Consider the following 23171-nt stretch of genomic DNA (forward strand, 5'->3'; position numbering starts at 1 on the left):
TGACTTCGCCTGTGAAATGGCAACAGTGCACTGGAAAAGCACTCCAGAAAGAGCCATTAATGCTCTCCTAGTCTTACATTTGAGTGTATTTTTTCACTTCTCATCTGTCTTAATCTCTCAATAGCTGTTAGCCATTCTTCCGGCTTTAAAACATTAGTTCTCCGTCTTGACTTAAAACTGTCATCACTTTGAGAAGTTTAAAACCTACTGATTCTGGGGTGCCACCCCTGGAGATTCTGATGTAATTGGTGTGGGGTGCAGTCTGGGAATTGGAAAGTTTATATCTCCCCAGATGACTTTAATAGGTGCAAAGCTTTAAAACTAGTGCTTGCCACCTTCCGGACGTCCAGTGGCCTCCTGTGTCTTCTCCTGCCTCTTGGTCACTCCTTCGTATCTGCTCCTTGCTCTTTTCCTATCACTCTACAAGTGGTTTTATCCTATCACTGCTACAAACCTGGCTCTTGTATTTCTATATGAGCACTCTTGTATTTCTATATGAGCTGGCTCTTGTATTTCTATATGAGCACTCTCCTATCACTCTTTTCCTATCACTCTACAAGTGGTTTTATCCTATCACTGCTACAAACCTGGCTCTTGTATTTCTGTGTGAGCACTTGCCATTTAAAATGAGCTCCCTAAATCTACCTCTCTTGACTTCCACATTTGGGTTAAAAATCCATTCATATTCACAATTACCCTGGCTCAAAACTAGGTACACGGAAAGCTCAAGACACCTAGGGCTTGACTTTGCCCTCTGTTGCTTCCACCTTGTCTGGCCAGAGCCGGGCTCTTCCCTTCCTCTCCTTCCACGTCTCTCTTGCGTGGCTGTTCAATTCCACATCCCCCCACAGATGCTCCCAGGCGTGACGGCTCCATGAAGCATCCATGGCTCCAAAATGCCTCTGCCTCGCACTGATTTGTCCTCTGCACCGTCATGGCATCCATTAATCGCCCAACCCAGTGGCTTTCACAGGAACCACGGTAACGTCGCAGTGAATTCTTTTACAGATGAATATCCTTACACATATATACCTAATTATTTGTCACCTTCTAACCTTATATTATTTACTTGCTTATTAGGTTTATTTTTATGCAGCGGTCTCCCATGTGACAGCGTTAGCTATGCAAGGGCAGAGATTCTTCTCTTTCTGTTCTTTGATTTGCTCGAAGAGCGTAGAAGAGTGCCTGTCACCACATCACTGACAAATGAACTGATGTATTTCGGATGGTCGCAAGGTAGGTCCCCTCCCCAGCGTTGGGAGCTCCCTGGCAGGACCGCCTCAAGCTCTTCTCCCCAGGAGGCCAGGGTGTAGGGGAGAGGGCGTGGGTGGGAGGGTGCAGGCCCGGTGAGAAGACTGGAAGTTGTTTTTGCAGGCCTTCTGGTGGTTCCCTATCTGAATGTTTACAAAATGTGGAAATCCCTCCCGAGTCACTCTCTCAGATCCTGACACAGACTGCAGGAAGTTAGCAGGGAAGAGCCTGGCTCTGGCTGGACCGAGCAGGAGAAGAGAGGAGTCAAGCTCCACCTACGGTGGAGGAAAGTTCAGTAGGCAAAAGCAGCTTCTCCAGGGCTTCCCAGCACCGAGATGGAGCAGCAATCTTTCTTCTCTGAGATTAACGTGGCCTGCAGCCACAGTAAACACCCCATCTCCCTTCCAGGGAGGAAAGATTAAATATCTGATTAAAATTTTTGGCTGCTAATTTATTGAACTTGGATGGATGAGCCGTTTGGAAGTCACGTGTGTCTGCCGCCGCCGGTCCCCACCACGGAGAGGTCACTGCACAGTGGGAAAACAAGCGCAGGGCTCTGCGTGGGCGGAGGGGCTGGGCGGGGGCGCCGCCCGGGTCACTGCCGCGAACCGGGAGGCCGGTGCTTTGCTGGTTGGTGCCTGAACGTTTACTTGGGTTCAGTTGGATCGCGGCTGTTTCTATGTCAACCTATGACTCTGTTCTCGTCGCTTGGTGGGTTTGATTCATTTTACCCCGCTCCCACCTATTTTTCCGAGCTGCCCAACAAGATGATGTCATGGGCTGCTTCAAAGGATACAGGAAGTTTTCAAAGCTGAATGACTCCAGTCTACTCGATTCCGTGTCCTCTCGCTGCTGCCTCTCGGTGGAAACCACACCCCGCAGGAGTCGGGGAGGCAGCCTCGGGCGGAGGATCCCCACTCTTCCCGGCCTAGCCTTCTCCCTGCGCCCACACGCCCGCTTCTCCCCCGCCTCACCGCCATCCCAGGGGTCTGGACAGAGGCCAGCCCGGAAGCGGGGAGGGCCTCCAGGAGAAAGGCAGGCCAGGGCAGTCGGAGGCCAGGGAGCTTCCTCAGGAAAACAGGGGCGCAAGGCTCCGAGGAGAACTGAGGTCACCTGCCCTGACCTTTGGATGCTCAAGTTGGTCCCTTCGGCATAGCAGCCAGTCATGGCAGTGTCCCCAGAGAGGAAAGAGTAACAGAAACCGGTGTGACTTGCCCTGACCCGCAAACTGCAGCAGGAGTGCAGTGTTGAGACTGCTGTCCAGTGACCCATTTGGAGTAAAGTTAAACACGGTGCTGTTTGCAAAGGATCATGGTAGCAAAACGTGTGCACGGGGCTTACACTTCCACAGCGCTGCACTGTGCATGCCATCGCGTGTGTCCACCACAGAAACTTCGTGAGATTCGCCTCATTTTACCAAAGGACGAACAAATGAAGAAGAGAATCTGTATTTGTCCAGGGTCAACCAGAGGTCAAGGGTAGAACCCAGACTCAAATCCAGATCCCACATGCTACCTCCTGGCGTTCCACTGCGTTCTCAGATTGGGCCCTAGCTTCTGTTCTTTTTAGAAATTACCCTGAAGCCAATCCTTATCCTGCTAAGGAGGCTGCAGCACTGCTTCATCTTGCGGAGGTGCTAGAACCTTCCTGTGTCCCCACAGAAAATGGCGGCGCTTCAGGCTGGCCAAGGCGACTGTGCTGCTCACCCCTCCAATGCCTATGAGATAACAAACTGCACGGCCGCGGCCGGGCCTTCACCACACAGCAATGGGGCCGGGCACCGCTTGGTCGTTTTTACATAACCCAGAAGAAGGTCGGTAGCTAGGTGGTACTGGTGTTGAGCAAGAAAAGCATCATTTTCTAAAATCATTTTCCAACAGCACAAAACACATGAGTTCTTTTTTTTTTTTGCGGTACCAGGATTAGAACTCAGGAACTTACACTTGCCAGGCAGGCGCTTATGCCACTGAGCTATCTCCCCAGCCCTGACATATGAGTTCTTGATGTGGGACACACAGACAGGATTTAGAGGGTATCTCCAAACAAGGTGAGGACAACGCTCATCTTCATTTTCATCAACCTTTCATTGAAATTTAGCCAGTCCTTCCGTCATGGCTTTAGACAACGTGGCACACCAGTGTCACAGTATGCCTGGGACCTTTCCACTAACAGAAATTACAAAGTGTTTTCAGATCACATTTTGGTTGTAGCAAATACTTTGAAGCACCATCTATGCTAATTGCTACTTGAATTGTAGTATTGGGATTTGTGGAATTATGGGATTAGCTCTGCTGCTAGATCTTGCCGTTTGTTCCATTACCAAAGAAGCACATACCTTTTCACATCAGACATTTATTCCATGAAAGTTTTGATAATGCACACCCCACTTGCTTAGGAAGAGACCACCCCTCTTTCAAAGACCTTTTCCCCTCCCATCCAATTATTTCCGTTAAGTCCCTGAGATGTTGCGGATCATCCTTCCATATAATTGGCCTCCTTTGAAACTATGGATATGTTATTTTATGCATTGAAAAGCATTACTCTGCTAAAGAATCTGTAGGCTTCATCATACCACCAAAAAGATCTCTAGAACAAAAAAAAAAAAAAAAAAAAAGAAAAAAGGAAAGGTTGAGAGCCCCAGATATCAATTTGTTGGAGTCCAGGGTGCTGGGGTGGGGTGCAAGAGGCTTGGCAGCCGGACCCGGTCGTCCCACTGCCTGCTGGGACTTCACTCTGGGCAAGCAGAATGTGAACGCCAGTGAGCCAAGGCGAGGAACTGGGCAGCCCGGGAGAGCTGTCCTCACTGAGCATGCCCTGAGGCTGCCCTCTAAGCCGATTCTCACCTTCACACTTCCCCCAGGACTGTCCTCCAAAGGCTGCGGGGCCTGGAGTGCGCTTCCTCACTAAGTCTCGTAGCCGGCGCTCCACAGGGCTGCTTCACCGCTGTACGGCTCCCGCCTTGACCCTTCAAGGCTCTGCCTCTGGAGACCTGGCGATCGTTAAGAGAGTAGAGCCAGGAGTAGCTGCTCCGTATAAAGTTTCCTGGTCTTGTGTGCAGCCCATCTAAGTGGCCATTGGGTCACATTCGATGCAACATGGCAGCTGCCCTGCACACACCTGGGCCCTCTATTTAAGGGAAGGGCCAAAATAAGGGGGGATGGATGTTGTTGCTATTAGGAGGTGTACATAGCCGTTAGTAGGTTTTGCCCAGCTTATTTGGGTAAGTGGTGCAAAGCTGCAAGAAACTAATGCCTATGTACAATGTGTTAGCCCTATTTTCTAGATAACTTCATTCCTGGCTTCTCCTATCTATGCAGACATAGTAGAACGGATGTAGAATTCTCATTGGCTGTGGCCATGAGCGACTCAACCCCTTCCCACCCCAGGGGTTAGGGCAGGTTCAACAGAAACTAAACCGGCCAGACTTAGGATTGCGTCTTCCCTTGGATCCTCTGTCTTATTGCCGAGTCAGACTGACCGTTTCTCACACCCCTTGCTGAGACTGCATCCTCGCTTAAGGATAGTCTCCCCTGAAATCTGACATCTGCTGTCCTTCCCTGCCCTCTCCACTTTGATCTTTAGACAACCCTGGGAACATGAAGATATGTTTTGAGAACCCAGTTTGACTTCTGCCACCAGAACCCTCCTCCATCCCTAGAAAAATCCAGGGAGCAAAGAGTTGCCAGAGGGCAGATGGGGAAGGATTATCCTAGCTCTTCACCCAGGACCTGTGTTAGCTCAGTCTGGGTAAGATGCTGTCCACAGCAGGAGGGGTGAATCTTCTTTGGTGCTCTTAAGGAAGCCGCACTGAGTGAGGCAGTGAGAAGATCTCTCGCTGTGGGTTTCTAGACTTCCAGGACAAGCTGGGCATTGTGGGGAGGCGAAATGAATACACACTTTGGGGTTACAGTGAGCTGCACTGACACCTGACAGCGAAGGTACGATCCCCCTGCGGCTGCCTTCTTACAGAGAGATGGGAAAACTCCTCTTCCTTAGGGTTGTTTTGAAGATTAAACAGAATGCCTGGTACAAAGCACCTAAGTACAGTGCTTCCCAGAGTTGGTGCTTGATACATCTCAGTTCTTATTTTTAATATTCCTTCTACAATCTTGTACAATTTGGATATCAGAAGCACTGTGAAGAGGTTTCTGAAATTATATAACAAGCCTATCAGCTAGAAAACATTTCCTTGCTGTGCATTAAGTCCTAAAGGAAGAAATATAAGCAGTATGAAGGCATATTTAAGTTATGAAATAACAATAGATATTACCAGCAACCTGTACATTAAAAATGAAAAGTGCTCTATTGGATGTGCAGGAAAGGAAAAAGAGGCAGAGACTTTATTCTGGGCCTATTTATTCATGTGCTCAAAAATAGGCCAGAACTTTGCTGTGTTCTCTAAAGGTCATTTTATGACAAGGACACAGAGGCTCTCTAGATTGGAACTCTAGAATAGCAGATGTTATTCATTCTTCTCTCACCTTCCTGTGTGCCAAGGACTCAGGGTTAATTATTCACTTCCTGGGCAAATCCAGTTCCATGCCCACGGTCCCAGCCAAGACGTGAAGGGCCTTGCTTACTTGGAAAATACATAAAGGCTTTTCTTCCTTGCGCCTCCCCGAAGCCAGCCTGAAAAGGGGCGGAGGAGCAGCAGTACGGTGCACTGAAGTCATCCAGAGACCTTTGCACTCGTCACTTTTAATTCCTTTCTGTAACTTCCAACTTCCTTTGTGACCTGCTTTGATTAGGAAGCCCTAGAAATTCTCACCAATGTTCTACTTTCCACTTACAGCTAGCAAGACCCTACTCTTAACAGAACTGGAGAGAAAGGGTGGGCAGGAGAACTGATGGGAAGGGGACACTCCTTTCTGCAGCTCCACCTGGTTTGATTCTGTGACCTTCAGAGTCTAAAAAAGAAAATTAGCCGCATTCATAAACAACTGGGACTAAAATACTGGCTTCCTTTTATTGTATTTCTGGGAGACAATCAAGTGTGTTCGGAACTCCAGGTAATGGGAAGGGTTTCTCTTTTTTTTAAACGAACTGATGCTGAAATCATAACAAGTTTTCTGAGCCATTCATTTTGGCAGATGCTGGCTGAGTTTCTGTCACTCAATCACAAAGAAATACAAGATGCTCATCTCCAAAAAAATGAACCTGGTCAGTGACCAAGGCAAACACCGAGAACAAAGGCTGAATCCCCACACACCACCTCTGACCCATTCCCAGAGCAGAACCTAAGCAGGGAGAGGCAGAAGGGGAGTGGGAGCCGCAGGGATTAGGATTTCATCTTGGGTGCCTGAACGATTTGTGCTTCACGTGAAAGGACTGTAATGTTGACAGAGTAAACAAAACCTGTGTCCCCTTGGTAAACAGCAGGCGTCAAGCACTGCAGGCGTTATAATGCCTGATACCCCCGCAGCACTCACAATGCATCTTCATAACCAGGGTGTGTTTTGACCAAGTCCTCATAATAATCCGAACTGTTATTAATATTTAGCCCCGTTTCTCAAAGTTTTGTGTCTGAAGACTATTGCACTGATGCCTTCCTGGGAAAAAAAGGGGAAGTATTCTAAAAATAATTGGGAAAAGCCCCCTTCCACGCAAGAGGAAGCACTTTCCAATGCGTGCTGCAGGTTCAGAAGCATCCTCTCTGTCATTGTCCTTCCAAGCCATCGACACAAGTCCTGCGGAGGAATTGTGCTTGTGTATTTTAAAAACTCTAATAACTTCTGCAAATAAAGACTAATCCAAAAGATGTATTAGACTTACTTCTCCCCTTTTTTTGTCTTCCACTAAATCTGGGAACCCAACTAAAAACCGAGAGGGAAGATGCTGGAAATACTGTAGTCCTTCATGCTTACCACTAGATTTCATCTGTTAAGAAACTGAGAATCAAATTCCACTCTCTGGGATAAAGAGTGCTTGATTCTGGTATCTGCTGACTTTCACTTGGGAGAAAGCTCTGTGGTTTTTTAAATGTGTACTTTGTACTGTGCAGTAGGTAGCAACATATTTTTAAAATTTTTGAGCGGATGTGGTATACATCTTCAATAATGATAATAGAGAACAATAAAGGTTTCCAAGAACAGTATTATTTTAGAGGTAGATGTTTAGATTGAGAACCACCCCTCTCCCATATGAGAGTTTTTTACCAGCTCACATGATTTTGTGATTTAATTTTCTCATGCAAGCATAAGGGAGGCAGAGGACCAGGAGGAATCTAGTTTTCCTAGGCTTATACCACATATATGTGATGGGATGCATTTACCCTCTGAATAGTACCCATAAAATGAAGAAGAAAAACACCTTATCCATTTGAAAATGGAAGTGGATCAATTTGCTTCTAGTTCTTTTATTTCTTAAGATCTATGACATTTTCATCAAAGCATTTAACTCTGAAACAATCTTGCAGACAAGATTCAAACTCAAACCACAAAAATGTCTAAAAAGTGCTTTTCTTCAGTCAAACTTCCACATGGACTTTTCACTGAAGCTAGAGAAAGAGTAGGCAAATCGCAGGCCTCCTGTCTGGATCTCACGCACTGTTGTTAATCCTAATAAAGTAACCCTCGTGCCAGCAATGGGCAAGGCACCAGAAGTGAAAAGCTTGCCGCCTCCCGACTGACACAGAAAGAGAGCTGAACCTTGATCTGGGAGAAATGTTAATTTCCAAGTCAGTATTTATGTTTTTATGTTTCCTAGGTTACCATAAACAGAGCTCACATGCTGTATTTGTACCTTCGTAATGTCTTGGATTAAAATGCTGTCTTCTGTCTTGGATTCCCAATAGTCTCCTGGCTCCTGGAGAAGAGTCCTGGTTTCTCAGTGGTTCTTGCATCCCCCGCCACGCCCACCTCTGTGCATTGCTCGCACCAGGGACCTGAGAAAAGGCTGGACTCAAATGACCTGACGACTTCATCATCCAGTTGATAATTGAGCGTTTTCTACATGTTTCTAAGTCCTTATGGGGAGCAAGAGTATTGAGATTTTACTAACAATTAAAAATAGCAATACTAAAACTAGCAAGGCCTAACCCAGAATATATTAAGTCAAGGACAGGTTAGAAATATTAAAATGTCTACTGAGATCCTGTAAAATGCCAGTTTTTCTACTTCCCTCACGAATCAAGGATCTCATTTGGAGTTTATCAGCAACTTCAGGTTTACCCAAGAGAAGCTTGCATTGCAAAGCAGTGGCTTCATTTTGCAAATTCAAAACATCCAACTTATTTGTCTTTGTGTTTCTAAAGTCTCTTTCCAGAATCACTCTTAATAACTTAATTGCACTTTTCAAATTATTTATTTATTTCGATTTTTTCTTTTCTTCTTTTTTGAGACAGGGTCCTGCTGTGCAGTCCAGGCTGACCTTGAATTCACTATGTTGCAGCCCAGGCTGGCCTCGAACTCCTGGTGATCCTCCTGCCTGAGCCAAGAGACTGAGGTGTGGTAGGATCACAGGCACGCGCCACTGCACCCAGTCGAGTTGAACTTTCACCAAAGCTTTGACCTGGGAATTCCAGAGGCATTTCTGAAGTCAAACGTATAGGGAAATAGAAAAAGGTGTAATCATCTCTGCAAATAAGAAGTGATGCCCAGAAAAGCTACACCACTTATTTGGTATCTCCCAGGTGCAGGTGAGGGGCTGCATTCAGAACTCAGGGCACATTATGTTGACAGTAGGGTTCTAGCAGCTGGTTTTCCTATGCTTTCATACATCTTTCATGAAAAGCTACCAATCTCAGACTTCCTTAAACTTTGATAGGGTCAACTGTACCATGTCGATGCCTCCGAAGAAATCTGCCCTGCTTTTCTGCAGAACCTTCTCAGCAAAATGCAGGGGACAGTGCCATGCTCTACACACAGGACATCAGAGCTCCCTCTATAGCAGTTACCAGTGAAAGTGCCCTTCAGGCGTTTGCCCTGCGCTGAGACCCAGAGCTAAGCCACACACAAAACCAAACCAAACCAAAAACAAAATAAAAGGAAGCTCTCGTGGGTTCTTTTCAAGAGTGCATAATAGGTGGGAACAAGGTAGGTACTGCATTTGCCAAGCAAAGAAGAGCGATAAAAGATTGGTTATTGTGTAAGAGACTGTAGTGTATGGAAGCAGATTATTACTTGTACTCTGACCAGTTTTCCTGTAACAACAATGACCAGGTTAGTTCATTTTAAGCCATTCATATCCTGGGATTTTTTTTTTTTTTAAGGTGGAAAAGGAGCAGCAAATGGAATGTTGTAAGAGGAGGGAGAAAAATATAAAAGAACACAGGGCCCAGCCCAGCACCGGCACAGAAGCACGTCCTGTGCCCCTCCTTCCTCCGGCTGGTGCAGGGCTGGCGGAGGAAGCCCTCCAAGGTCATCAGAGGAAGGACAAATGAGGAGTTGCCTGCATTTGTGTCAACTGGTGCATTGCGCAGAGCAAGGATGAAATGTAAAACTCAAAGTGAAAGGGTGGAGCACATGAGGAATTATGTTCCCCACGAAGCGGGCAGCTTGGGAGCTGTGAAATGTCACTGGCAGGTAGCCCATTACCTTTAAGAAAATGTGAAGTATGTGTAGTGCAGACAAAGGTGACGCACTGCAAACAGTGGAGAACTCTCTCGTGTAGGAGAGAAGGGTTTGTATTTACCTTTCAGAGACGCTGGGTCCACCCTGGCTCATACTGAAAGAAGGAAATGTCTCTAACACCTTAACATCTTAAGTGCATACCACATACCACCACGCTGGGCCATGGCTGGAGCACGGCTGCGGCAGTCGCGGCGGTCACTGGAAGGTAACTGATTTGGCGGAGGCCTTTATGTGGAAGCTATGTGCTGGTGGCTTCCAGAGGTTACTTGATGCTTTATCCCCAGGAGTCACTCTTAATTTCTCTATTTAAGAAGTAAATGTTCCATCAGATATGTAGTTTTTAAATTTTATTTTAAAGAAAAGAAATATAAACAATAAAAATGATATAAAATTTCAAAACAAGATTGTAGGAGAGTAGCAGTGGTTAGTACATTGGGTATTGCTATCTTCAAACTAGTTGCTCATATTGCAAGATATAGGCATGAAGAATTGATCAGACAATATAGGCATAAACCTTTCTTTTCAATGCTCTAATAGCAATTAGTACTATAACTATTTTAACTATCTTATGTGTATATGTGTATATATTTTTTCCTTTTCCCTTCCTTCTTTCTCCTTTCCCCAATGCAATTTCTCTTTCCTTTTGAGCATTTTCTTCCCATTTCACAATATCTATTGTACATTTCAGGTCTTATTTACTCTTTCTGCTTCTTACTCTAGGGAGACAATACAATGTTTACTTACGTGAGATTGATTTATTTCACTTGACTATGGACTCAAGTTGCGTCCATTTCCCTATAAATGTCTCAAGTTTATCCTTCTTTATAGCTGAGTAGTACTCCATTGTATAAAAATACCACATCAGATATGCATTTTAACCTTCACAACAAAAACAAAAGATGAATGAGAATTTTCTATCTACACCCAACCTGCTCCCCAACACCAGACAATATGCGGACAGTCCCACATGTGATACTGTAGACAGCTATCAATCAGCTTCTCCTTAAAAAAATAATAGTTGGCCAGGGACTAGGTGAGATTTTGGAATATGTTTGAGGTGTATACTTTTCTATAGCATCCTTTTCCTTGAGAGAGAGAGAAAATGAACTAATTAAAAATATAAGAGAAGGAATATCTCACCAGAAAGTTCCCTCGTGTTTCCTCTTTCTCATCCCTTATTCTGAGAGAGAGAGACAGAGACAGAGACAGAGAGACAGAGAGGAGATGAAACAAGATCTAACAGGAGTTCATTGTACTGTTCAGTTCACTTTATATGCACTGGGAATTTCCCATAATAAAAGTTCTAAAATATAAGAAAGTGAATGGACAATCTAGTAGAAGCAAGCCACCAGTTTGATTTTGTAAAATGTAAAGGAAAGAGAGATGATTTTGGAAGAGTAAAATGTATAACTTGTTCCCTTAAACTCCCTTGGGTAGATCTATTCCTAACCCAACCAGAACACTTTTTCTCTAACATGAGTACTTCAGGGAGTCTGCCCCATTTTGAAGTTATCTGTGTGTGCGTGTCTCTTTTAAGGCCTTTGAAGACAGCATACCTTGAACATTTATTTTCTATCTTCCCACATGCCAAAAGAAGTACCCTTCACAGCGTAGACATTCGATCAATATTTTCTAATATAAAGGCACGATCTTCAGGAAAGCAAAAAGATTACTTGGGACAAGAGAAAAGATGAATGACTCAAAGGAGTCAGAGACTATATGCAAATAGACTTGATTTTTCTAGAAACGGACTTCCAAATCAAGTTCTATCAATGGAAGAACATTTTAAAAAGAGAGAACCCAAGTCATCTGAGAGAAGAGATTTGAAATCAAAATTTTTCCAGAAACAAAATTTTATCTGTTGATATATCACAAAAATTTCCCTCCATTTTCACAAGTAGTCATCATCCCTATCACTCCCCTCTGTGCATGCATGTGTACACATGTGCGTGTGCACACATACACATGCACACTCATTTAGGACAAGACAGAAACGATGTCTACAAGCAATGGGTAAACACGGAGAAGCACTTTGAGTCTATGCTTCTGGTAAGGAGCCAGCTGCAAAGTGTGGGGGTGGTAGTGATGTCTCAGAACCCACTGGTAATAGCAGCCACTCAGCAAACTATGAGACTAGCACATTGTTGCAAGACACTATCTGGATAGAAGGGCATGTGGTCTGTTAACCAACATTTATCACTCAATAAGAAATAGTTCTAAACGCACAACATTTTACTTCAAACTTAGCTGAGACATATTTTCTTTGTCACAAAGGATTCCTTTGAGATCAAAATCACCAGCTAGGATGGTCAAGCAAGGGTTTCCACTAGCTATATGGTCAATGTGGACAAAGCAGACCACCAAATTCTGGAATTACTCAGGGCAGAGGGGAGAGTCCATCCATCCACCCACCTCTTCAGTGCTGAGGACAGTGCCTCACAGATAGAATAACCACATGAGCAACCACCTGTCAGACTTAAATTCAAAAGGGAAAAGAAAGAAGACAATAAAGCAGACACCATTTATTGGTTTAAGAAGCTGAAGAAACTAAGAGATGACCACAGTTGTAACATTCTTAAACAAATTATTATGAAGTGACACTGCATACTTATTCTGAATCTCCAAGCAGCTTAGAAACAAAGAAAATGCACTTAAGTTGCAAAAAGAGAAACTTCAATTATGCATACAGAAAGCTTGTCGGTAGGGGTTACACAGCACATTCCTAAGAGAGTTTACATAGTGTTTCTCCCTGCAGATGTCTGCGAAGGCAACTATTATTTTTCTTAGTCAGATTAGCTGTAGACCTATCTGTGGCAAGAAGCACAAGCAGGAACCACTTATGCTCCCTTTCTGATCTCTGATTTTATTCAATTTTCTATTGCTTATCTGCTAAATGTGCTTGTAATAACGTGCCCTCTTGCTAGCACCTTCTTGTAAATGTGATGCCTATCTGGGTTTATCCTAGCTAAGTAAACTGAATTCAATAAAAACCATCCTGGGTTATCCTCCAGGAGAGTTATTACTCTACTAACATGCTACTGTTGCTACTGTTACCTAATGCTTTAACTTCTCCTCTAGGCTTGAGTTATGCTACGTTATTGTATATCTAAGATAAGAGGCTGTCTGGAGTCTGTTCAATGTTATCGCGTAACACATGGTGACTTTTTTATTGAAGGCACTTGTGAGTACCTCTGCACTGATACAGGTTTTACTGCAAATAAGTTAGAGATCCTGTGTACATGTGTGCATTTGCATGCACAAACATGTATGCACACTTAGTTACTTTTCTCTCATTGCTGAGACAAAATACCTGACACCCAGAATTAAGGAAGTAAGGGTTTATTTAGCTCACAGTTTGTGGAGGTTTCAGTCCATACTTGGCTGGCTCCAAGGCAGGGTGGCACATGGCAGAGGGCAACTGTTCATGGCAGCAGAAGACAGCAAAAGTAACAAGTGCAAAAGGGAGGAGTGGAGGCAAGCAGCCTCTTCCTCTCCCTTACATATGCAAACTGTCCACCCCAGGGCAGTGTAGCACTCACAACCATGAATCAAAACTCTAGAAGCCCACCCCATGACTGCATGAGGCTTTGGGGGGACATGTAGACACAAACCATAGCACACATACAAGTATATATATGTGTTAGAGAATAGCCACATAAACATATATACATAAATGTATATGTATACACACATAGGTAGATAGATGGATAGACAGATAGATAGAGTGGTGAACTAAAAACAAAGTCATGATGTTATTTTCCATAGATGATAACAATCTGCAATACTCTGCCCAACTGGAATGTCCTGTGCTGTACTCATCTAGTTTAAAGCTTAAAGATAAAACACCACACCATGCTGAGCAACCCAGCTTCCGCTGGGTTTCCGCCACTTATGATCCTTGGTAATACAGCAATTCCTAACCATGAGGCCTCAAGACCCTTAAACCTTCACAGAGTTAAAAATAGGGTGTTTGGATAAAACATCAATGTTTCAAAAAGCTTAAGAAAATTTTACATTTGCTACCAAAGCTGTGATGGGCTAAGAGTCTGCTGTCTTTGGTTTTGAATTTTATCAACTCCTTGAATAACTCTGGTTATCACATGAATAGCTGAAGCTCTGGCAGACATCATGTATGATTTTGATAAATTAATTAATAGAAGAAATTAAGTATTACTTAAAACTGTAGTTGGGTAGGAGACAAATTATTTCACAACATGGCATCAAAAAAGGAAATGTATATAAGTTCCTGGTGATAAAAAAGAGTGGGCACCTTGATTGTGAATGCAGCACACAGGAAAGACAAACATCTACTTGGGAATTGGGGCACAAGCCCACACCCCATCAGTTATTAAGAGAAAACACAATCAAGCAACTCATGAAACAAGGAACAACTCAAAAAGAAATAAGAATACATAACATGCATCTTCCCCTCTCTGCCCAGTGATGCAGGGTCTTCATTCAGAATGAACTTGAAAAATTCTACAACTATTCTTTACTACATAGATCCAGGTTCATGAGGTAGCCAGAGAAATATTCTGTATCTCTGTAGGCTGCTCATCTTTTTATATTCATTCAGATAACACAACTTTCAGGAAAATAATTGTTCAATAAGTAGATGAACAATTAATGTTAGTACTTCCATGTTTCCAACCGAGGGAAAAAATAGGAAAATTTCTGTAGCTTTTTACTGTGAAGATTCTGAGTTTTCATATACTCTATCAATTCTGAGCACTGAGGAGAAACTAAAGAATAGGAAAAGTGAGGAAAATGGGACAGGAAAGGTGACACCTAATTAAAGGAAAATTGTCACAGAATTCCAGCTCAAAACTGGAAATTTGGTCAGACGCACTCTTCAGAGTATGCCAGCTTCTGCTGGCCTCTAAACTGTGGCTCAGGTAAATGAGCATTAAGATGATATACAGAGGTCGAAGATAGGAAAATTCACATAGTTATTCCTCAAAAATGAAAAGCTGCGATAATCTCCTCTGAGTGAGGGATACGTCAGCAGCAAAACCAACTGGCAAGTGTTAAAAGCAATGGCATGAGAGTAGCACCACGAAGATTCTGAGGCTAAAGATTTATTTGAAAATTATGTGTTGCAGTATAACAAAAAATAACTGTTCAAAATTGGTGTCTTTAAGAGAGAATAAGAAAAAAGTTACTGCCATAAATCTTGATTAGAAAGTACTAGAGAGAGAGAAGAGCTGAATGCAAAAGGAAGTAAAAGTTGAATGGGTAAGGACATCAGGAGGAAGTAAAATAAAGAGGAAAGACAATAATATCAAGGTATATTTATTTAAAAAGAAGCAATAGAATTAAAGCCATCCTTGGAGAAACTAAAAACTAGAAATCAAATCTGTAATGTGATTTTTAAAGAAATTCTCTCAGAACAGAAAGCAAATGACAAAGAGAAGAAAATTATATGAGATAAAATAATATACAGCAATAAGTAGAGATCCCAACTACATTCAAGTGCCCTTTCCAAAGAAGGAATAAGGATAAACGGAATGCAAACGCAGTGTATATCTTTCACACTAGATCATGAAGCCCATAAAGCTTATATCTTGACTTTTAGAAAGGCTAAGTGAAGAGCTTGGCAAACATTCTTCCCAGAAAGCAATAAAAAAGCTGGGCAAAACTTGGGAAACAAAAGATCTCTATAAGACTTTGGAAACTGTCCAAAGGGGCACACAAAAAATTAAGAAGAGTTTACTCAAGAAAAATTAGTGAACCAAGGTTAGAACCCGAAGCTTCTTTCGTCTCCTGCCCGCCATGCCTAGGACTTTGATGACGACAATAACTATCTATGAGGCAAGTTTCTAGAGAAGGTCCCCAGGGAAGCTGATCTGAGTTCACAGTACTGCCTGGAGTGAATAACAGACAAAGAGATCAACCAGAAATTAACAGAGAGATCCTGGAGAGAGGAGAGCTATAGCAAGCCTTGATAAGCTTTCATATATTCCTGGTGGCCTACAGTATACATTTTGTGTATTGTAAAATGTCAACAAAAATGGCAAACTTTTGGCTACAATGAAAGAAAAAGTAGAATACAAATTGAAAAAAAAAATCAATGAAGAAAAGGGAACATCACTAGCAACTTTAAAAGAATCATAATACTATGAGAATTTTATGCTAACAAATTAGACAATTTAGGTGGAGAAATTCCAAAGGCCCACATATTAAAAGCATGTTCACCAGCCTGTGATACTTTTGGGAGGAGGTAGAACTTTTGGGAACTAGGAGCTAGCGGAAAGATATTTGGTCTTGGGACACAGCCTTGAAGAGGATAGCAGTTCCCTGGCTTCTTCCTGCCTTTCTCTTTTGCTTCCCAGCAGCCATGAAGTAAGCAACTTCCTTTATCACACGTTCTCACCATGATGTTCCCCCTCACCACAGGCCCCAAAGCAACAGGCCAACTGACTAGGAACAGCAACCTCTGAAACTGTGAGCCAAGATGAACCTTCTCTCTCTTCATACTGTTTATCTCAGGTATTTTGTCACAGTGACAGCTGACTTAACATGGTGCCTTGAGAAAAAATAGAAAACTGATTCAATTTATAGAAAGTAAAGAAATGAAATGGTAACTAAAATTTTTACATGAAGAAAAGCCAAACCCCAGGTGTCATCACTGGTGAATTCTATCAAGCATTTAAGAAATAACTAATAACAATACTTCACAAACTTTCCCAGAATATAGAGAAAAAACTATTTCCCAACCTATTCTAAAAGTGTAGTATTACCTTGATATCAAGACTACACAAATATATAACAGTGAAAGATGCCATTTTCCACTTACTATAATGGTTGCGTTTAAAAAGGAGAAACTAAGTGGTGGCATACACTGCTAGTGAGAATGTAATATGATACAGCTACTGTGGAAAAGTCTGGCAACTTCTTACAAAGTTACACAACAATTGACATATGACCCAGTAATTTCACACCCTCGTATCTACCTAAGAGATTAAAACAGATAAGTTCACACAAATGCTTGTATCCAAATACTCATAGGAGCATAATTCACAATAGCCAAAAATGGTAATAATTCAAGTGCTCATCAAGCAATGAATGAATAAATAAAGAGGTATATCTACAGAATGAAAGATTATTTGGCCATAATACAGCATGAAATACTGATACATGCTACAACATGGAAGAAATATGAATGAACCTTAGAAATATGTCAAGTAAATGAAACCAGACTCAATAGGGCACATGTGATTTGATGGCACTTACATACAATATTCAGGAAAGGAAAATCTACAGAGACAGAAATTAGAATCATGGCCTTCTAGAGATACAAATGAAGAGGTGGTTGCAAATGGGCACAAGAGATATTTTTAGGGTGATACAAATGTTGCACCAGTGGATTATGGTAAGAGTTGCAGAACTCTACAAATTTTCTGAATATCACTGGATTTTTGGAAGCTTCATCAGTTGGTGAAAGTCACAGCCCTACAGACTCAAGAAGCTAAACATACTGCAAATAAAATAAGGAAGTCTTTGTCCATATATGTCTTAACTAAAAATTTTAAAACAAATTAAAAGAAAACATCTTCAAAGCATTCAAAGGGAACCTACATCTTACCTAAGGGGAAACATTTGCATGACAATAGATTTATCACCTAAATAATAGAAGACAAAAGGAAATGAAGCAAAAAATAAAGACATTCTCAGATCAGCACAAAAATAACACAGAAATAATTTTTAAATGAAGACAAACTAATGGAATTTGCCTCTGGCAAACCTAATACTCTGAAAAATATTCTCCAATCAGGAAGGTAATGATAAAAGAATATTCTCCAATAAGGAAGGACATGATAAAAGAAGAAACTTGCAGCATCATAAAAGAAGAAAGAATACTGAGAAGAGCAGAAATACGGACACATACAGGAGATGAACCTTCCCACTAGTTTTAGAAATCATACCTGATTTTGAAAACAAGCATTATGATACCATGACGCTTACATTTCCAAATGAAGAAGGTAAAGGAATCAAAATTAAATAAGGTTTCCATACTTTACCCAAAGTGGTAGAATGTGATGTTACATATGAATACTACAAGATCCAGAGCAACCACTAAGACAACTAAACAAAAAAAATATTTTATTTATTTATTTATTTATTTATTTATTTATTTTTTTTGGTTTTTCTCCGGTACCGGGAACCGAACTCACGACCTTGCACTTGCCAGGCAGGCGCTTTGCCGCTGAGCTAAATCCCCAGCCCAAAAAAATATATTTTAAAACACTGTAAGTCAAAATGGTATCCTAAAAAACATCCAAGTACTGAGGAGACAGGAGAGAAAAGAGAAATAGAAAAGACGAAGAAACAGACAGCAAACAAGTAACAAGAGGTAGACTTAGTCTTAGCATATCAATAATTACCTTAAATGTTAATAGTAAAGATAAACCAATTAAAAGGTAAAGATCAGATATAATTAAGAATGCAGCTTTAGGACCCAGCAACTATATTCTTGAATTTATCTCACAGAAATGAAAATTTGTGTTTATGCAAAAGCTAGTGAAAAATGTTCATAGGTGCTTTATTTGTACAAGCCCAAAACCGAATGCATGTGCTGACCTTCAAGGGGTAAGTGGTTTAACACTGAGGTACACCCATACAGTGAAAGACCACTCAGGAAATAAGGAAGAAACTATTGATACACACAACTTGGTTGAATCTCATGGGAATTATACTGAGCTGAGGAAGCCAGTCCCAAAGGTCTGCATACTATATAATTCCAATTATATGATGCTCTTGAATTGATCAGATATGAAAATGACAAAAATAGATAACTTTTATGATAACCAGAAATTAAAACACTAAGTGTTTTAATAACATAATATTAATGCTATTTTTAGTAGTGACGATGGCTTTATAATTTCTTTTAAAGTTCTGACACTTGTGAGGTACATATTGAAATACTTATGAATGAAATATGATATAGGGATTTGATTCATAATGGTACAGGGAGTAGATAGGAGTGTGGAACAGACAGAACTGGCCATGAAATGCTTTTGCTTATGTCCCATGGAGAGAATGCAGCATCATGCCAGCTCTAACTGCAAATGAGGCTGGAATGTCCAGTCTACTTGGGTTCCCAGAGTGAAAGAGACACATCTTTGGCTGCACTACAGCCACCTCCTTCAGCCTAGTCAATTTTCTTCATGTGATAAAATATTTCTATCTCCACCCAAAAGCTGGCATTGTGTTTGAAAATCACAAGATGTAGCCCCTGTTAAATTTAGGAAAAAGAAAAGAACAAGGTGTGTTTCCATTGCTATTTTCCCTCAGAGTTTGGAGAAATGAGTCAAAAGAAACTTATATCAGAACTGGAAAAATCAGAAAAAAAAACAGACAAAATTACCTTATTTTTAGGAATTATGGTTAGTTACCTAAAGAAGGAAGGGAGAATCAACCAAAGAGACATTTCAAAGACTAACTCACAAGGTGGCAATGAAACGCAATATTTTATATATTGGAAAAAATAATAAGGTAGATGCACATACAAAATTAATATAAAGGGGGATGGGCAGCCAGTGTGGGAAGCACCCTGGCCTTGGCAACCAACTCAGCCAAAGAAATCCAGGTGCCTGGCCCATTTCTCTAAACCTTGGGACTGGGCCACCAGGGGCTGAAAGCCACACAGTAGGACCCGGACTAGGATACACATGATGGACAGGCAAAACTAGTGGAAGGGAAAAGTTCAAAATATGAGCCAACAGGTGGTAAGTTAGGTGAACCAGTGTTGTGCTCAGGGACAAAGATATAAGGAATAGAAATAGGTGGGTGGGACCACTACCACCCCTTTTGAAAATATAATTTTATTTTATCTCGCTTATCTTTGATTTTATCTTATTTTTGTTTCCTCTTTTCTTTGTTCTCAATTTTTCCTTCTTTCCTTTTCTTCTTCTAATCCCTCCACCCAAACCCAGAGACTAAGTTCAGATAATTCCTAGAATAGTCCTTCATTCTTTCTTTTGTACCCTCTTCTCTAGTTATCCAAATCTTGTGTGGCCATCCTTGGTCCTCCAGCCTTGCTTCTACTTCCTTTCCAGTTACCTTTATCTTACCTACCATCCTCCCTGAATTTCCACACCACGAGGTAAATCCATTCTAATAAGGGAAAACCTTGCATACAAACTTCTAATTTACATGGTTCTGTTATATAATTATAGGCTTTGCTACTACAGTCTAAAGTACAAAATCAATAGTTGTCACAGTTGGTCAGTATCTAAATTGTGCTTGATGGTATTATTATTGCTAATTGTACTACTGTAGCTAGGGTGTCATATCTGCTGTAATCAGTTGTTCTCACTTGTGTAACAATATTGGGAAGCTCTGGGGTAGTAACCTCACCACAGCCTTACACCAAAAGCCTGCGAACTGAGTCAAACAGAAACCAACATCCCACTCTCAATTAATTGGGAAGGTAGGATCTTGGGACAGACACAAACCAAAAATCTCCTACACACAGAAGATATCTCTGAAGAACAGATTTTTCCTACAGAGACCTTGATAATAGTGATACAGCTAGCTACTACCAAAACTCACAAAGATCATCACAGGAAAAAGAAGAAGAGGTCAAGCCCTATACCCAAAGAAGGGAGGAAATTATAAAGATTAGAGCAAAAATTAATGAAATTGAGACTAAGAAAACAATACAAAGAATTAATGAATAGAAGAGTTGGTTCTTTGAAAGAATAAATAAAATTGATACACCCTTAGCCAACCTTATCAGAAAAGGAAAGAAAAAACTCAAATTGATGAAATAAGGAATGAAAAGCATGACTACAGATCCTGTGAAAATTCAGAAGATCATCAATACCTACTTTGAAAATCTTTACTCTCATAGGATGGAAAACAGAAGAAATGGACAGATTCCTAGAAACATATGAACTACCAAAGCTGAACCAAGAAGATAGAAAAATTCTACATAACCCAATATCAGTTAATGAAATTGAAAATGTAATTAAAAACTTACCAACAAAGAAAAGCCCAGTTCCTGACAGATTCACAGCTGAATTCTATAAGAAATTTAGAGAAGATTTGATGCCAATACTCCTCAAACTCTTTAATGAAATGGAAAGGGGAGCAATTTTCCCTAACTCATTCTTGGAGTCAAGTGTTACCCTGATACCAAAGCCAGAGAAAGACCCAACCAGACAAGAAAACTACCAGCCAATCTCCCTAATGAACATAGATGCAAAAATCCTCAATAAAGTACTAGCAAACAGAATGCACCAAATCATCAAGAAGATTATATATCATGATCAAGTGAGATTCATCCCAGGAATGCAGGGGTGTTTCAACATATGCAAATCACTTGATCTTAGCTAAAAGGCCGAGAAGTGATAACATATGAATATCAATAAATGTAATACGCCATATCAACAGAGTCAAAGACAAAAAACACAAGACCATCTCAATAGACTCAAAAAAAAGCATGTGACAAAGTCCAACATTCATTCATGATAAAAACCCTAGAGAAAATCAGAATAGATGGTCTTTACCCAATCAGATAAAAGCTGAAACCTAACATCATACTAAATGAACAAAAACTGAAAGCCAACATCATACTAAATGAACAAAAACTGAAAGCTTTTGATCTAAAATCAGGAACAAGACAATGATGTTCATTATCACCACTCCTTTTCAATATAGTTCTGGAAACATTAGCCAGAGCAATTAGACAAAAGAAAGAAATAAAAGGAATAAGGAGAGGACAGGAAGAAGTGAAATTATCATTATTCACAAATGACATGATATTCTACATAGGAGACCCCCAAAACTCCACCAAAAGACTTCTAGATTTAAAAACCAAATTGTTGGATACAAAGTCAACACTCAAAACTCAACAGCATTCCTGTACACAAACAACAAACTCATTGAGAGAGAAATTATGGAAACCACACCCTTCATAACAGCATCCAAAAAAAATGAAATATTTAGGAATCAATCTAACAAAAGAAGTAAAACATCTATGCATTGAAAATTACAGTACTTTGAAAAAAGAGATCAAAGAGGATTTCAAAAAATGGAAAGATATCCCTTGCTCATGGATAGGAAGAACCAACATTGTGAAAATGTCCATAGTCCCAAACTGTTATACAGATTTAATGCAATCCCTATGCAAACACCATTAGCATACCTCGGAGAACTAGAGAAAACATTCCTAAAATTCATCTGGAACCAGAAGAGACCTACAATAGCAAAGGCCATCCTGGACAACAACACAAGGCAGGAGGCACCACAATCCCTGACTTGAAATTATACTACAAAGCTACTGTGATAAATCAGCATGGTACTGGCAAAAAACAGATCTGAGGATCAGTGGAACAGATCACAAGATGCAGACACAACTCCAAACACAGCCACCTTATCTTTGACAAAGGGACCAAACATATTCACTGGAAGAAAGATAGTCTCTTTGGGGCTTGGGATTTAGCTCATCAGCACAGCACCTGCCTGGTAAGCACAAGGTCGTGAGTTTGATTCCTGGTACCATGAAAAAAAAAAAAAAAAAAAGATAGCTTCTTTAATAAATGGTGCTGGAAAAACTTTTGTTTTCCACATGCAAAGGACTACAACTAGACTCATGTCTATCACCATGCATGAAACTAAAGTCAAAATGGATCAAAGATCTAAATATTAAAACAGAAGCATTAAATCTACTGGAAGAGAAAGTAGGTAGAAACTTTGAAGACAGAGGGAGCCAGGGATGTTGCTCAGTGGCACAGCTCCTGCCTGGCAAGTGTGAGGTCTTGAGTTTGATTCCTGGTACCAAAAAGAAATGAGAAGACATAGGGGTAGGCAGAGAATTCATGAACAAAAGGCAAAGTCCAAAGGAAATACTTTAAAGAATCAACAACTGGGATCTCATCTTATTAAAAAGTTTTTGAACATCAAAAGAAATCACCAGCAGAACAAAAAGAAAACCCACAAACTGGGAAAGAATCTTAGCCAAATCTCCCTCAGACAAAGGACTTCTATGTAGAACATATAAAGAATTTTAAAAAATCAGGCCACCCAAATTCAAAGACCCAATCCAAAAGTGGGCGTTTGAGAAGAATACACACTTCTCAGTTGAGGAAATACAAATGGCTACTCATAAAAGAGATTGGCCTGTATTTGTTTGTTTGTTTGTTTTTGTTTTTGTTAAGTCCTTGTGTGGACTTGGTATCACAGTGATGCTAGCTTTGTGGAATGAATTTGGCACTACTTCTTTCCTTTCAGTTTCATTGAAGAGTCTGACAGCCTTACTCACAGATGACATGCTTGTTTGCATAGAAGACTAAAAAAACCTCCAACTAGAATCAAATATCTAATACATAAATTCAGCAAATTAGC

At 41.0% G+C, this 23171-nt stretch overlaps 2 long non-coding RNA genes across 2 annotated transcripts in view; both read left to right on the forward strand.

Annotated features, from left to right (window-relative positions):
• The first annotated feature begins 857 nt into the window (after positions 1-857).
• LOC106146989 lies at positions 858-1635 on the forward strand. Its single transcript, XR_001231682.1, has 3 exons — positions 858-981; positions 1081-1236; positions 1375-1635. It is a non-coding gene; the product is annotated as an uncharacterized LOC106146989 (long non-coding RNA).
• Positions 1636-9934: 8299 nt separating this feature from the next.
• LOC106147084 overlaps positions 9935-23171 on the forward strand; it is a 37976-nt gene continuing 24739 nt past the window's right edge. Inside the window, exon 1 of the long non-coding RNA XR_001231833.1 lies at positions 9935-10026. This is a non-coding gene — a long non-coding RNA (uncharacterized LOC106147084). The remainder of the gene's footprint in view (positions 10027-23171) is intronic.

Source organism: Chinchilla lanigera, unplaced genomic scaffold, assembly GCF_000276665.1.
Source record: "Chinchilla lanigera isolate Chin_1 unplaced genomic scaffold, ChiLan1.0 scaffold00001, whole genome shotgun sequence".
NCBI classification, from domain to species: domain Eukaryota; kingdom Metazoa; phylum Chordata; class Mammalia; order Rodentia; family Chinchillidae; genus Chinchilla; species Chinchilla lanigera.